At 40.9% G+C, this 16,368-nt stretch overlaps 1 long non-coding RNA gene across 2 annotated transcripts; it reads right to left on the minus strand.

The window, feature by feature from the left end:
- Positions 1-6,234: 6,234 nt before the first annotated feature.
- On the minus strand, positions 6,235-15,723 carry LOC309349709. Of its 2 annotated transcripts, none has more exons than XR_014160117.1 (3): positions 15,530-15,723; positions 7,525-7,750; positions 6,235-6,376 (listed from the first exon to the last, which is right to left on the minus strand). It is a non-coding gene; the product is annotated as an uncharacterized lncRNA (long non-coding RNA). The 2 variants fall into 2 exon arrangements; XR_014160118.1 differs by lacking the exon at positions 15,530-15,723 and adding an exon at positions 14,566-14,673.
- Positions 15,724-16,368: the final 645 nt, after the last annotated feature.

The following is a 16,368-nucleotide window of genomic DNA, read 5'->3' on the forward strand; positions in this document are numbered from 1 at the left end:
TCTGGGTCTGTGAATAAATAAGAGCTGTTTGCAGAATCGCTGTGTCGTCTGATATGTTCACCCACAACTTAACAGGATTGTGCCAAACATTCAAGGCCAACCTCATGCTTAGGTGCACCTCTATCAATATGCACATTAATTACCCAAAATGAGGTGCTAAACTGACTTTTTTATATATAAAACACACACACACTTTAAAAGTTGCAATCAGCTGGCAAATAGTCCAATGCTCTTCAGACATCCTAAATGATTTACAAAGACTAACCTTCTTAGGCTTGTGTCAGCCAAATACCTGCATAATAAAACTACTATTGTGCACAATTGGTGAAATAGCAAAACACTTTCTTTCTCTTATTTTTTCTTTTTGCCCTACATTTTTCAAAGACACAAAAACCATTTATCGCAGGGAGCGAAAGGGGGGGGGGTACTGGAACACTCTGGCAATTTGCCACTCAGAGCTGTTTTCCAAGTGCAAAGGATTCTTTTCCACTTGTGCTGAGATCACGAAAGTGGTATGTGTTAGAGAGGCAGTGTTTGCACACAGAATAATTCCCCCATAAGATTAAACTTGTGAATTTGCAGGAAAACATCCTTGTCACTTTTCCAGTGACAAAGGCGCTAAATGTAAAGAAATCTCGCTTAAGCTGGTGCAGTAGTGTTTTTTTGGCTATGAGCCATAGTTTTGTGTTCTCTCGTATAAAAAGTTGATTTGCACACTGGTTTGCTGCTGAGCTATGACCCAAGCAGAATTCAGTAAGAGATGCAACTTTCCATTTGCTGGAGCAAAACTGAACTGGTTTTGAACTAGCTGGAGTTCTGTGTTGTCCACTCTAGGCCCTGAAGAAGACCAAATGGGTGCTTTGAAATGCAGGTCCAGGCAAAGATTTGCCCCTGAAATGAGAACTAGGTCTTAGCTGGTCCTTGTGAAAAACTTTTCCTCTTGCCGTTGAAGTGTTAAGAGTCTTCTCTGCAACAATGCAGTGGTTCAGATGGATGAGGCCTGTTAACATCCAAACGATGAAGCATCAGTGTCCATGCCTGTTTCTCATTCAGCAAATCCAGACTGTGAGCTTGCACAGTCCTTTGAAAAGACTTACTGCAGAGCCACCTACAGTATTTCAAAGCTGGCACCATTCTGATCAATATCTTATTTGACTGTCACAGAGGCCCTTATTCTCCCCCCGCCTTACCTCCCTGAGACAGCAGATATAATAAATGTCAGCTGAAGATGGCTTTGGAACCACAACACTTTTTTATTTGATCACGTTCCCACTCACCGCATTACTAACTTCTTCAAGCTTGAAGAACTTCGAACTAAAAGTTCTTCTATGTAGACATTTGCTTCAATTTGCTTCTCCCTGGTTACTTTTTTATGCTCCTCCTGCCCTCTGTTAAGAACAGGTCTCACCAAGCTGAACATGGATGGTTCTTGAAAACACTCCTATTTGCTCACTTGACTCAACAGGAGTCAAGTAACACAGGGCAATGGGCTACATTCACCTTTCCAAACCATAGGTTGCATAGAGTCAGTGGAAAATATAATGATGGGCAGGCAAAAAATAAAAATGTTGTTGTTTAGTCATTTAGTCATGTCTGACTCTTCGTGACCCCATGGACCAGAGCAGGCCAGGCACTTCTGTCTTCCACTGCCTCCCGCAGTTTGGTCAAACTCATGCTGGTAGCTTCGAGAACACTGTCCAACCATCTCGTTCTCTGTCGTCCCCTTCTCCTTGTGCCCTCAATCTTTCCCAACATCAGGGTCTTTTCCAGAGAGTCTTCTCTTCTCATAAGGTGGCCAAAGTATTGGAGCCTCAGCTTCACGATCTCTCCTTCCAGTGAGCACTCAGGGCTGATTTCCTTAAGAATTGATAGGTTTGAACTTCTTACAGTCCATGGGACTCTCAAGAGTTTTGTCCAGCACCAGAATTCAAAAGTATCCATTCTTCAGTGATCAGCCTTCTTTATGGTCCAGCTCTCACTTTCATACATCACCACTGGGAAAACCATAGCTTTAATTATACGGACCTTTTTTGGCAAGGTGATGTCTCTGCTTTTTAAGATGCTGTCTAGGTTTGTCATTGCTTTTCTCCCACAAATAAAAATAGCACGTGTTCCCTAGAAATTGTTAGTTAGGCAAATTTCCACAATTTCGATTGATTCCAATGGGAACATTTCTAATCTAGCATTTGTCTATCTCCCTCCTCTCTCCATGGTTTCTTCCTGAAATGGCTGGTGCCAACCAGCAAAAGGAAGACAAAGGAAATACGTATTTGTCCAACCTTTCCTGATGTCTGATCTGTCTGATCTCTCCTGTTCTCTAATTTGTTTGATTTCCCTCCCTCCCTTCTTGCATAGCTTCTGCTCGAAAAAGGCAGCAAAGTACAAATAAGCATAGTCTGAGTAGGGCTGCCATACGTCAAGTTTTTCCAGGACATTACTGAGATTTCAAAGGCAGAATTGACATCCAGGGGTGGCGGTGGGTGGGATTTCCTTAGCAAGTCAATTAAAAAAATCACATGGGGGGTTCTAATAAAGGCTAAACAACTTTTGGGGTGTCCTGGTTTTTGCTTTTTGAAATATGGCGACCCTGGTGTGAGTCAATCCAATTTGGAAAGACCTCCCTCATGGAGATTGTGAAGATAGAAACTAGAAGACCAGGAAGTCAGTGTGTCTTCCATGAATGGCTTTAACCTTGCCCATACCCTCGATTGCTCCATTAGATTGAATGTGGATGTACAAAGATGCTACAGAGCAAGAACTTGGTAGAGGAGGGAGCCTGTTCTTCAGAGAGAATCTCTATTCCCAAGGGTTCTTTGTAGTGGTTTGGCTTCCTTCACACCTTCCAGCTTTGTCAATGCAGCACTTAAGGGCACCCTGAGATCATTGGCAGATTGCAAACATCTTATAGTTCTTGAATGGCAGATCTGTGTGCCAAGGGCAAGCTAGATAGCAATTTAATTCAAGCTGGACATGAATTGAAGAGCTTGAGATACTCACAGAGCCTTTGAAGAGAGCATTTACAAGCCTCCAAAGTTCTTCTCCAAAGCCCTAGCTTGAATAAGTTTTCTAGTATCCATAGCTGCATGTTTGGAGCTGCAAAAATTGGGATGTAAAACTCCTGATGGGACAAAATAGATGGCTCTGTTTGATGGGTCAGAACTCACAGATTTGGAGACTGAAAACAGGAAAGGAAGAGAATTTCTCTGGGCCCTCATTTTTAAATGTTTTGGCCTAATTCTCATCTCTTGGACTAACAAAATGGATCAGAATATAATTAGCCTTTGGATTTTTGTATTGTCAAATTTTGTGAAATAGTTCTTCGTTCTAGGTTGAAAATGCATAACAGTATTTTTGGATAAAATACATGCAGAAATGTGCACCTTGAGATACTGTTAAGTACACATTTTATATACAAATTTTTGTATGCATTTTCCTATTAAAACAAACAAACAAACAAACCACATATTAATGAGGCATAAGTTTCACACAAAATTGGCATGTCAGATCTCTCTCTCTGTAGCCTGAGGTGGAGCAACTGATATGCACTCTTCGTGTTGAAATGTTCTTGAGCTTGGGAGTAAAGTAATACAGCTTTAGACCAAGTTGTGCTGTTTTCTCTAAACTGAATTGACAGCAAAGATTTTTGTGTGCTATACCACTACATCTACCAACTGAATCTTCAGTGAAAGAAATGAAAAAGAAAGAAAAATCAAGACCAATATTCTTATCCCAGAACTGAATTTATTTCAATTGTTTATTTAGCTTTTTATGTGGTTAATAATAAAAAGTAATGCCAATCTTCATTCCAAAAGGAAGTAAGATCTGGAGAGAAAGTGATTTACTATGTGGAGAGGGACAAAGGTCATGATTAAAGTTAATAATTTCTGAAAGACCCATTATTTCAAAGGGAAATGTTTCAGAATGGTCTTCTTCCCTTTTACAGAGTTACCTTGGGTTAAGAACTTAATTCGTTCTGGAAGTCCATTCTTAACCTGAAACTGTCTTTAACCTGTGGTACCACTTTAGCTAATGGGGCTCCCACTGCCGCCATGCCGCCGCCACGCAATTTCTGTTCTCATCCTGAAGCAAAGTTCTTAACCCAAGGTACTATTTCTGGGTTAGCGGAGTCTGTAACCTGAAGCATCTGTAACCCGAGGTACCACTCTATAAGCATAGGTAATAGTTTGGCTTTTTGACTTAGGACTTAAGCACTTTTAAATTGTTTACTATGGTTGACTTTACTTATGAAATGTTTGCTTATATAAAAAAGAAAGAGGCCTAGGATATTATGCCAGAATTAGGGAGGAATGCAATATATTTCTCATAGGGAGGTTAGGCTGGCCTCAACCAGAGCCAGGGCTTTTTCGGCTGTGACCCCGATCTGGTGGAACGCTCTGTCACAAGAGACTAGGGCCCTGTGGGACTTGACATCTTTCCGCAGGGCCTGCAAGACAAAGCTGTTCCACAGCCTGACGCCCTCCTTTTGTAATTCTTCACAGAACTCTAGACCAGTGGTTGTCATCAATTTGATTTGAACTGATTTTAGAATGAATTGATTTTAGAATGCTATTGTGGACTGCTCTCCCCGAGGAGACTCGCCTGGTGCCTTGGTCACATGTCTTAGGTGTCATGCAAAAGCTTTCCTCTTCCTCCAGGCCTTGGGCTCATTAAACAATCTAGGACCTTTTAAACTGGGGGGGGGGGAGGGTGTTGTTGTTTTGTTTGCTACTATTTTATGTGTTTGTATGTGTTCATATTGTAAACCATGCTGTGATCCTCAGATGAAGGGCTGCATTCAAATTTTAACAACAACAACAACAGTGGGAGAATGTGTGCCCCCTTTTTAGGACCCGCATTATGGCAAAAATTATTTTATGGCAAAAATTATTTTTCACTTGAAAGTTGGGCAAATCCTATTCCTGGAAGTGATCAAGGCTTCATCTCTTTGAAAGACACACAAAGCAGTTGTGGGGTATTTTTTGTTTTTTTGTTTTTTTGCACTGTTCCTTGCTGTCTCTTAGTCTCAAAATCTGCTGGCTACTTTGGTCCACTGGACAGCATCAGACTATTTTCCATGCCACACAATGGGGGACCTTTTCCTCCTTCCTATACAACTCATTTCTTTGTCTTGTTATAGCTAGAGATGCTTTTCCTTGAAAAACTGACCTTCCCATGTTGCAGGGTGATCTATGAGAAGTTTCAAAAGCATTTTAACGTGCACACACGCAAGCACACACACCTAATGACAGGTGTTCAAAGGGGGGGGGACCTTCATAATTATATTGGGATAGCACAAGACTCTTGGATGAGCCCCAATAGATCTTGGATCCCAGCCATTTCTGGGAACAAGGGTGTTGCTTGCTTTTTGTTTTGGAGTTGATTCATTTCTTCAACTGGCTACAGACAATCCTTCCGTTGCTTCATCCATCACTGATCAGCAGTCTATTTTGAACATAAAATGAATTCTACCACCTGTCATACGGGCTGAATTGCCTATCAATAATGCTGGTCCTTCTGGCCACCAAATGTTCTAATTTATTAATTAAAGCCCCAATAAAGTATTAAAATATATGTACGTGTGTGTTTGTGTGTTCCTTTTAAATTGCATTCTGGTTTTCGCAATCCCTTGTTAATATTCTCTATTTTATGCTCTTCCCACACAGTATTGAGGACTAGAAAGTTTAAAAATTTGCTTTTCTTTGCAAACATTGGTGCTCCTTTTCTCTGCTTATAGAGAGGCTAAAGTCTGAGTTTCTTCTTCTGAGTTTCAGCATTTTAGATTGCCTTCGTAAGATTCCCTTTTGTTGCATCTTCCCCACAGTTTACAATATTGGAATATCTTGGCATATTGGTGTCTGCAATCATTTTGTTTTACATCATCCACAAACGGAATGCATGAGCAAAACAGATAATTGAGGGGGGAAGAGACCATCCTTATGAGGTGTATGAAGAGAGAATACTTATTAAATCTATAAAGAAAAAGGTGGGATATCAATTTAGCAAATAGTAAGTATTCTCTGCTGAACTGGGAAGAGGTTAGGAAATTGCTACATAATAATCAGCAATATGGGTAGGGGCAGTGGGGAGAGAAAGAAATCAATAAGCTGTTTTTTTATGCTGACTGAAGAGAAAATAAATCACATGGGTTATAATCATTGCTTATAGACCTGAGCCGGCAGCTCTCACCGTACTATATCATGGGCAAGGATTACCCTTTTGTGACTTTGACTCACCCAGTTGAGTCTAAGTACTGCAGGAGCTTCAGATGTCTGGGGTTAGATTACATTGTGTACATCATTCATGTCAAGTTCCCCCATCTGGCCGCCAACATCTCACAGCTTGCTGCTTCAGGAATTTAATCTTTTGCATCTCCTACCTGCAAAGCAAAGTTAGACAGCAAGTTGGGAGCGTGCAGATTAGTACAAGACCTTAACTGCAGCAAACAGCTCAAATCCGGGGCTGAGCTAAAATTGCTTGCTTGCTTTTATGTTTATTTTTGTGAGTGTCAGAGAGCATCTCCCAGCACTTCAGAAAGGCATGTTGTATTTCTAAATGTCCATGTTTATTGCAATTTATTGCCTCAGGAATGAGACTAGACCCGCTTGTGCCCCTCAGATTCAAACACACACCCTTCTCAACTCTTTGCCTAGTGCACCCACATGGAGGAGTTTAAAAGGTTTCCCTTTTTTTCTTTCTCTTTTCTTTTACAGTGGTACCTCTGGTTAAGTATTTAATTCGTTCTGGAGGTCTGTACTTAACCTGAAACTGTTCTTAACCTTAAAGCACCACTTTAGCTAATGGGGCCTCCCACTGCTGCTGTGCCGCCAGAGCCCGATTTCTGTTCTCATCCTGAAGCAAAGTTCTTAACCTGAAGCAGTGGTGTAGCGTGGGTTGTCAGCACCCGGGGCAAGGCAAGTAATTTGCACCCCCTAACCCATGGATTTGTGCCCCCTAACCCTAACCCCCAGATGTTGCGCCCGGTGCGGCCGGCCCCCCCTGCACCCCCCACGCTACGCCACTGACCTGAAGCACTATTTCTGGGTTAGCGGAGTCTGTAATCTGAAGCGTATGTAACCTGAGGTACCACTGTACTAAAGAGAGTTTGCTAGGTCATCCAGATTGCAGTTAATCTTAATTATGGACTAATTGTAGTTAATCTTAATTATGGTTTGCTTGAAACAAGCCAACTTCAACCCATGGTTTGTGAAGCTGGTTTGTTTCAAGCAAACAATAATTTAGCTTTACCACACACTTTGGGGTGGGGACTTAACTCTGACCTTCTGTTAATCAAAATTGGAAGTAAAAATTCCAGTGGTCGCACTGGAGGAAAAGAGGAAAGGGAAACATGTGAGTCTGGAGGAGGCTAGTTTCATTCACATCACAATAAATAATAGTTTTTCAGGATATCCAGATGCAGGCATTCTTAGTTTCAATCAGTTGTAGTCCTATGTTCTCCCTGATGCCAATGTGCTCAGGCTTATTTTTCCACACTCACATTCAATCTGATTGACTGGAGTGGCTTACTTTATTTAGTGATAATGCTGCAGTCAAAAATTTCACCAAACACAATCATGGGAATTATCATCACAAATCAAATGGCAATATTTCTCAAGCATGACTTAGGACATGGCTCTTCAGCTTTGGGTCTGTAGAAGGACTGCAGTTCCCATCATCCCCAGTTGGTTTAGCCAGTGGTCAGGGATGGTGAGCATTGTAATCCCAACATCCACAGATTTGAGGCCGAAGAACACTGGTTTAGGATAAGAAGTACAAAAAAAGAGAAAAGAATGACACTATAGAGGAGGAGCAACTTTAAACATATTAAACACTACTGAAATGCAGAATTAAGCAGCATAAGTATAATTTTTAGTAATTGGGATGACTACTTTATATATCCTAACTGCAAGTTTTATTTTTAACTTTTTATATATTTTATTATTGAAACAGAATCATCATCATGGACAGGAGAGTCTAAAAGCAAGCAGGGAACCATTTCCTGGAAACTCTCAGTGTTAAAATTAGCAAAAATATTCTGGTCTCCACCTTGAAATATTTTCCACTTATACAGAACAGGAAATCTCCCAGTTACCTAGCATGGTGCCTCTTTTGAAAGCCTTCATAATAAGCTAGCTTGCTGCAAGGGGGTGGGGTGGAGAGACACATTGTGGTTAGACTATTTGTGAAACTGCCGGAATCCACCACAAATTCCATCCTTCCAGCCCTGAACTTCATTTGAAGGTGTGGCTTCCAGCACCTCCACATCCTTTTGGTCCAGACAAGGCAGAGTAGCAAAGGTGGTTGCAATAAGGTTTCCTATAATGGCCTGCATGGCCACCTGTGGTCAAGGTATTGTTGTGTTTTTCGCCCTTCAAGCATGGCCTCACCCCCCAGGTAGGTGACTTTCTCAGCAAATTATACCTCCTTCTGACACTTGGGCCACTAGGGCATCCCAATGGAAGGCGGTGGGAGAAGCCACCAGGGGAGAGCCATGACTCTGCCTGCTTGTTTGTGGAGGTTGCAAGTTTTATCATGACCCTACTGAAGAATGAAGACCCAGAGGAGTTATGAGAAAATGAAACAGTGGTCAACTTGTTCATACTTCACTTTGCATCATGCCCAGATGCCCTGTGATATATGAGTACGGCTTCTGCAATGGGAATCCTCCATGGATGCACTATTGCACAAGGGAGCAATAAACAAATGACTGTGGGGATAATGTATATGAATATTCTAAAGCAGTCTTCCCCAAACTGGTACCCTCCCAACTCCCATCAAACCCAGCTTTCATGGCCAATAGTCAGGGTCCAGCAGTAATGGCTGATGTAGTCTAGCATCACCTTGAATTCACCAGCTTGGGGATGGATAGTCTAAAGCAGGGGTCAGCAAACTTTTTCAACAGGGGTCCGGTCCACTATCCCTCAGACCTTGTGGGGGGCCAGATTATATTTTGGAAAAAAATAATAATGAACAAATCCCTATGTCCCACCATTAACCCAGAGATGCATTTTAAATAAAATGACACATTCTACCCATGTAAAAACACCAGGCAGGCCCCGCAAATAACCCAGAGATGCATTTTAAATAAAAGCACACATTCTACTCATGTAAAAACACACTGATTCCCGAACCGTCTGCGGGCTGGATTTAAAAAGTGATTGGGCCGGATTCGGCCCCTGGGCCTTAGTTTCCCTACCCATGTTCTAAAGTGTTACATTAACCCCAAAACTGGAATTCCTTCCCCACAGAAAACCTTTGCTGAAAACCTTTAGGTGAATACAGTTGTACCTTGGTTTTTGAACAGAGTGCATTCCAGAAGTCCGTTTGACTTCTGAAATGTTCAGAAACCAAGGCGCAGCTTCCGATTGGCTGCAGGAGTGTCCTGCAGCCAATTGGAAGCTGTGGAAGCCACGCTGGATGTTCAGCTTCCGAGGCAAACTTTGCAAACCGGAACACCTACTTCCAGGTTTGTGCCATTCAAGTTTTGAGTTGTTCGTGAACTAAGCTGTTCGGAAATCAAGGTACGACTGTGTGTGTGTTTGTGTGTGAGTCTTTCTCTTTTTGTACTTTAAGAGAGCTTTCTTAGAATGACAAGAATTTTGAAATCTTTGCTGAGATTTATGGAGTTTTAAAAATCTTTGTGTTTTTCATCCTTGAACCTGCACTTTGTTTTTAGGATTAGTGGACAATGTACCAAAGGTGGCCTATAAGTAGGTTTATAAATAAAGTAAATAAGCAGCAACTTACTTTATTTGGAGTTGTGTGGTGATCAATTGCCAAGACATTAAGCAAGGACTGTTTCATAACTGTGTATTTGAGATATTCCTGTTTTAGCTGGAAAGATAGACTTTCTGGCAATTTTATGTTGTCTTTCGGGAAATGTAGATACTTTAATGGTGAGCGCTATATATGACTAACAAGGAAACATGTCTTTCTGTTGGAGAAATAATAATAAGGGGAATTAATCCCTACTATCACAGAATGACAGTACTTGTGAAGAGAAGAGAAAGGGGAGACAATTGTTCGCTTATCAACAAGCTCCTACTCATTCTGCTTTTCATTGTAACTATAGCATTTCATTTTTTATGCGTGTTATTAAATATACAAATGTCTCTTAGCCCATTTTAAAACCTGAGAGTTCATAATGTTCTTGACGTTAAGTTTCATCTTGCTATTTTTCACAGCCAGTGTGGGATGTAAATTGTGTGTGTGTGTGTGTGTGTGTGTGTGTGTGTGTGTGTTATTAAAACAAATAAATATTGTACTTACCTCATATTTATTTAAGGATGTAATGCATAAAGAAAAGTTAAGAGATACTGCATGCAGCATACAATCAGGATATAAAAGGTAAAGGTAAAAGTAAAGGACCCCTGGATGGTTAAGGCCAGTCAAAGGCGACTATGGGGTTGCGGCACTCATCTAGTTTTCAGACTGAGGGAGCTGGCGTTTGCCCACAGACAGCTTTCTGGGTCATGTGGCCAGCATTGCTAAACCGCTTCTGGCACAATGGGACACCATGACGGGAACCAGAGCACACAGAAATGCCATTTCAGGGTGTACTCCATTTGCATTTGTATTTGTGTGTTTGTGTGTATACATACATCATGACAAAGAAGAAAAGAGAAGACAAAGAAAAGGCAGTATAGTTGTAGGCTAAAAGCACCAATACTTTGAGAGAAGTTTCAGGTAACACTTCTTTGTGCTGATTAGAGGCATATAGTGCTCTGAGATGAGAGAGGAGTCTGCTTAAATTGACAACTCCGTATATAGTCAATCAAGGTGGTTTAGCCACTTACTACAGAAACAGTATGGAATCTGGCTTCCAATTTTAATTCCCTCAAAAGCATTTTGTTGTTGACTTTCTACCAGACTTTTGCTTAAAGCAACAATTGATGTGAATACAGGGGTTTATTCCATGGTGCTAGGAGAAGAGAAAGGGCCTTCAGTTAAGAGTGGCAGAATATTTCATGGGCCTTTGGCTGCCCCACGATGCATATTCATGTATTTGCCTCAGGAAACCAATGGTCATCTCGACCTCTCAACATACTTATTGTGTCCTCCCTTCAGATCCCAACCATTTCTGTGTTGAGTGGTTAAAGCCTGTATGGGTTAGGAAAGGGCAAATTTGTCAATTTTTGTTTTATTAGTGCCTCATTTTTCCAACCTTAAATTCAGTCATCCATATTTCCATATCAGCTTGTGGGTGTTTAAAGTTCCCATGAAAATTCACCACCATTTTTGTGCCAATTTTTTCTGGTACATATGGCTTCCACAAGCATTTCCCCCCTAACAGAATGCATTTTGTATGCTTTTTTCACACAATTTGTCCGACTATGCACATTTTTGTACATATTGCTTGGTTGCAAAACTGCTTTGAAAAATTCAGGAAAGTGTGAATTTCAAAGAACAGCTGTGCCTCATTTCACACATTGTCTCAGAAAGCGCAGATAAGGTAGATTCTCCATTTCTTCCCCATATCTAATATGATGCTTCTAGTGGTGCTGGGATGACCTTTACAGAGAGCATGACAAGGGGTGTGTGGCCTTGCTTCTCAGTCTCTTTGCAACTTTTGATACCATTGACCAGTTTCTTCCTGTACTGGCTCTGTGGAATAGGAATTCGGGACACTGTGTTCTAGTAATTCCAGCCCTGGCTATGGAACCGGGTCCAGAAAGCATGACCAGGAGAATGCTTTAGGGGGGCTTCAGTAGTTATGCTTTGCTATGGGGTGCCACTGGGCACTATTTTTCCCCTCCATAAATACCTACAACTTCCTAAGTAGACACCCGTTTATAGCCCATATTTTGAGAGAATGTATCATTGAATTCAGTGGGACTTAATTCTAAATAAGTGTGATAGCATTGCAGCCTAAATATTTATGAAGTCTTGAGATAATGCATTTGAAATTTTCTTCCTTTTATATGGTTTTTCATAAAGGAGTTATGATGTGCCTAAAGATTTATGAATGAGACATGTGATCCCAAAAGCTCTCATATTAGTTTTTGAACTAAGCTATCATTTAGTGTGAATTTGTTGCATCTGTGTGATGGATTGCACAGATAGATCTTGGCTGATTTATCACCCATGGTGGAATTATGCACTTCTATCAAAGGCAGAAGCATCCCATTTTGGATTTAGCAGTATGAATATGTATGCTGCTCAATATGGTCTTGAGCATATCTTCTGAAAAAGTAAACAGACATCATGACTGCAGATAGCTTTTAAATAGAAAGGTGTAGCACACATTTATCAGGTCAGCAATGATTCTGCTTTTGATTTTCATCTGAAATGAATTTACCATTCAGACTGGACCATTTTCTCATTGCTGCTACAATAATCTGAAACAAAATATTTGAGTTAGCACAAGCAGTTGTGCCACTGGGACTTGACAAGCATTGAGGTTTTTGTTACTAATGAAGTAACTTCATTCACAGAACTTCAAGACCTTTGTAAGCATGCAGTTTGAGTGCTTCCCATAGCCTTGTGAGTATGCAAAGTTGTCAGGCTTCCTTGAATTGACTTCCTCTCCCATGGCCATATATGAGGAGATCAAACTAAAGGAATTCATACCAGTTATTTTCTCTAATAAAAACAGCAAAGGACAAAAAGTGTCAACCCAGAATGGCGGTACTCCCAATTAAGGCTCACACCCCTCCAGTCCCTATTGATCTATTTCACTCTTATGTCTTGTAATCTGAGCTTGTACCCTCTGTGCTTTCTGTACTGAGACTTTCTGCGCACTTCTCGACCTTGGGCTGAGCGGAGAAATGCTATCCAGAGACTGCAAATCTGTTAACCCTCTCTCTCCCAGTGTTTCTTCTCCTAGCTGTTCCCCATCCAGTATTTCCCAGCTTCTGCCTTCTGAACTATGCCCCTCTGCAAGCCATTCAGGAGCAGGAGAAGGGGGAGGCTGCCACCATTCCTCTATAGTGCAGCCCTCCTCAGCACAGTCCCTGACAAAAGTGAAGTGTGTGGCAACTGGGGAGAGGCCCTCCTTAGTTGCAACACCCCAATTATGGAATTTTATTCCAAGGAAGCTCACTGCTCACTCCTGGCCTACATTGACTTGCAGTAGCTCTCCCAGGATACAGTCAGAGTCACCTCACCACTTTTTATCTGGAAATTCTGCCACTGAGATTAGACCCCAGCCCTAAATAAAGGAACAGCTAACCTTCAGTACACAAGCTGCAAACAACTCCCCCAATATTTTTCTGTGCCACCTGGACTCCTTGTTAGTGGCTTTCCAAATAAAGGGAGGTGGCAAGCCAGATAACCTATTTTACCTTTAGAAGAACTGAAAAAGTACTTTAATTTGGCCACAAAGAAGGAGGGTAGGGATAGGGAGACAGGAGCCATCGCCCCTCTTAAGGAATTGGTTCCAAGGCTGGCAGAAACTTCCCTCCATACTTCTCCAAAAGTACCATATTTCCCCCCTGAAAAAAGGGACTAATTTTCTCCTGCTTTCGGGGGAAGGGGTGTCTTCATAACTTTTGAGGAAAGCAAGGTGTCCTGAACAGTTCAAAGCAATTTCTTTTGCTCACCCAATCTATGACTGATCAGATAATTTTAACACCCCCAAAATAACAGTAACAATAACAATAACAATAACAATAACAATAACAATAACAATAACAATAACAATAACAATAACAATAACAATAACAATAACAATAACAATAACAATAACAACAACAACAACACACACTTCTAATTAGTACAGTTAAAGGTAGATTCTGGTATTCTATAGTGTTTCACTACCATCAAATAACAATAGATGCATTAAATTCTCTTTGTCTTTCTCACTCACCCTCAGACACACTCTAGATAACCAACACTGACTGTCTCTAAACATATATCAAAAGTATCTATGTATTTTGTTGGTTTTGTTTCCTTAATTGCTATTTGTTCACATAATTCAATGAAGCCACTGTACTTATTTTTTTTCTGACCTATTGAGCACCTATAACCTTATAATACATTTATGAAAAACATTCCAGTTTCATTGATAGCAAAAAACCCCAAACAAACAAACAAACACCTCCCCCCCACACAAAAAAACACTTTAGCACTAATGGATTTCATGGAAATACAAGTGTTCTGCTTGTTTGTTTGTTTTTTAACAAGAAATAATTGAACTATTTCAATAAAAAATGTCACTGGTAATTTTGAGGAGAAAGTGTGTCTCTTCACAGAAACATGCATAGACACAAGTCTACCTAATTCAATAGTACAAGGTCAAAGTCTTTCATCCACTGGCATTTAAGGTTACAGGATAATCTAGACTTTGCTGTAAACAACATTTTTTATTATTTTTGTTGCCAAAGGCAAATTGCTGAGATACACACTATTAAAAGGGTATCCAAACAAGCTGCCACATAAAATAGTTCCCTATTTCTTATGCAAATCTATGAGCAATTTCAGCTTAATAAGGTAATAGGCAAGTCAACCTTGCTTGGACAGGAACTATTTCTGTTAAAGGTAATGACATATACAGATGTGTGTTTGGTAATCTGTGTTTATACATTTGCTTCAAAAGGATCTCTACCACACCCAGAACAACCTGCACACCATGTTTTAGAACGCAGGGAAGTGTCTTCTGGGCAATTTTCCAGTCGAATATTTAATTTGATAGCATCGTGGTAACCCTTTGCCAGCTGTCTAAGAATGTCAGATGTTTTTAATATGTAATGTTAAGGATGTTTTTAATATGTAATGCTGTATTGTTTTTAATACTGATTGGGAGCCGCCCAGAGTGGCTGGGGAAACTCAGCCAGATGGGCGGGGTATAAATAATAAATTATTATTATTATTATTATTATTATTATTCCACAAAATCTGGTGCCTGTTAAGGATCAAATCAAGTCAAATTTATTCGCTGAAAATCATTGGTCATCACAAAAAGAGTAGCCCACCATCTTTGCTCTCGCTGCCGTACATTTAATTACTTGATAACCAAATTTAACCACTTTCAGTTGTGCTGCCTTTTGATTTATTTGCTGCCCTTTTATTTTCAATCAGTGTGTGGTGTATCACACAAACACAATAGCTGAATTAAAACTATAGCGTGCAATGTTTTTATGAGCAAAATACTTGCACTTTTTAAATAAAAAATATATATTATTAAAGTTCCAAATTTAATTTGTGTGAGATGAGCTATTCATGTCTCTCCAAACTGTAACATCAAAATATTTCTTTTTTCCTAGTGACAAATTCCTAACAAGGTCATTATTTCTGAGTTTATTGAAATCTCTAAATCAAATCAACTTCCATTATGTCTTTTCACAGTACCACAAAAAAATTCTATTAGAATTTTATTTTCTCTGAATTTACTTCATTGCCGCTGCATGCATTTTACTTGCTGAGTTAATTAAATTCCTTGCCTCTTTTCCACTAGCGAAGAATTTCAGTGCCATATTCACTAATGAATAAAAGGGTTTTGCTGTTAAGAGAGACCGGATGCGACACATGTAATCAAAATAGAATTATATATGTGTATAACTATAATTGGCAGACTAACAGACTACTAGCTAACCTGGTAAGTTTGCCGTAAGCTGAGACCTAAGAATCAGACACCACCATTTTAGTAGACATTAGGGGAAGGGGCATAACCAAATGGTAGAACATCTGTTTTGCATGAGTAAGATTCTAGGTTCAATCCCTGGCATCTTCAGTTATGTCCCATTCTCAAATCTTGGAGAGCTGCCGCCAGCTGCTAGTTCTGAGCTAGGTGGTTGAATGGACTGATGTCATAAGAGGCATCATATGTTCTGTTCTGGCTGGATGAAGAAGAATGCTGGGAGCCTGTCTCCCAAGAGCCCCTCAGAGAAGGCTCCAAAGACAATAGTTTAGAGCCCGGAGCCTGGTGGTGGGACACTGAGGAGCAGTCAGCAGAACGGACAAGCAAGGAGCTGATAGAAACAGAAGACTTGAGCAATCAAGGGGAGTCAGGAGAAGGAGGGCCCTCCAGGACAGGATTAGAAGCAGAGAATTATAGCATGTGTGCAGATACAGGGGCATAGGAAGGGGGTGCAGGTGGTACAGTCCACCCCGGGTGTTACCCCTTAGGGGGTGACAAAATGGCACACCGCTGAGGATGGCATTTACCACAGGACCTAGCCTGCAGCGTACCCGAGCCACGTGTCTCTCCTAGAAGTTGTGCTGGGCCCGGGGGTAACCCAAGTAAAGCGGTCCAGGTCCGGTCCCAAATCCAAGGGTTCTACAAAGAGTCAGTCCAACAGGGCCAAGGCAGGAAACCAGGCTAGGTCAGGCGCAGGATCACAGGCAAGTTCTGGCAAACAGCAATGTTGCTCCCGCAACCTGGGGTGGGGTCCAGCAGCCTTTTATCTCTGTTGGGGTAATGGCCGGTCCTGA

This window comes from Podarcis erhardii (assembly GCF_964252035.2).
Source record: "Podarcis erhardii genome assembly, chromosome: 9".
NCBI lineage: Eukaryota > Metazoa > Chordata > Lepidosauria > Squamata > Lacertidae > Podarcis > Podarcis erhardii.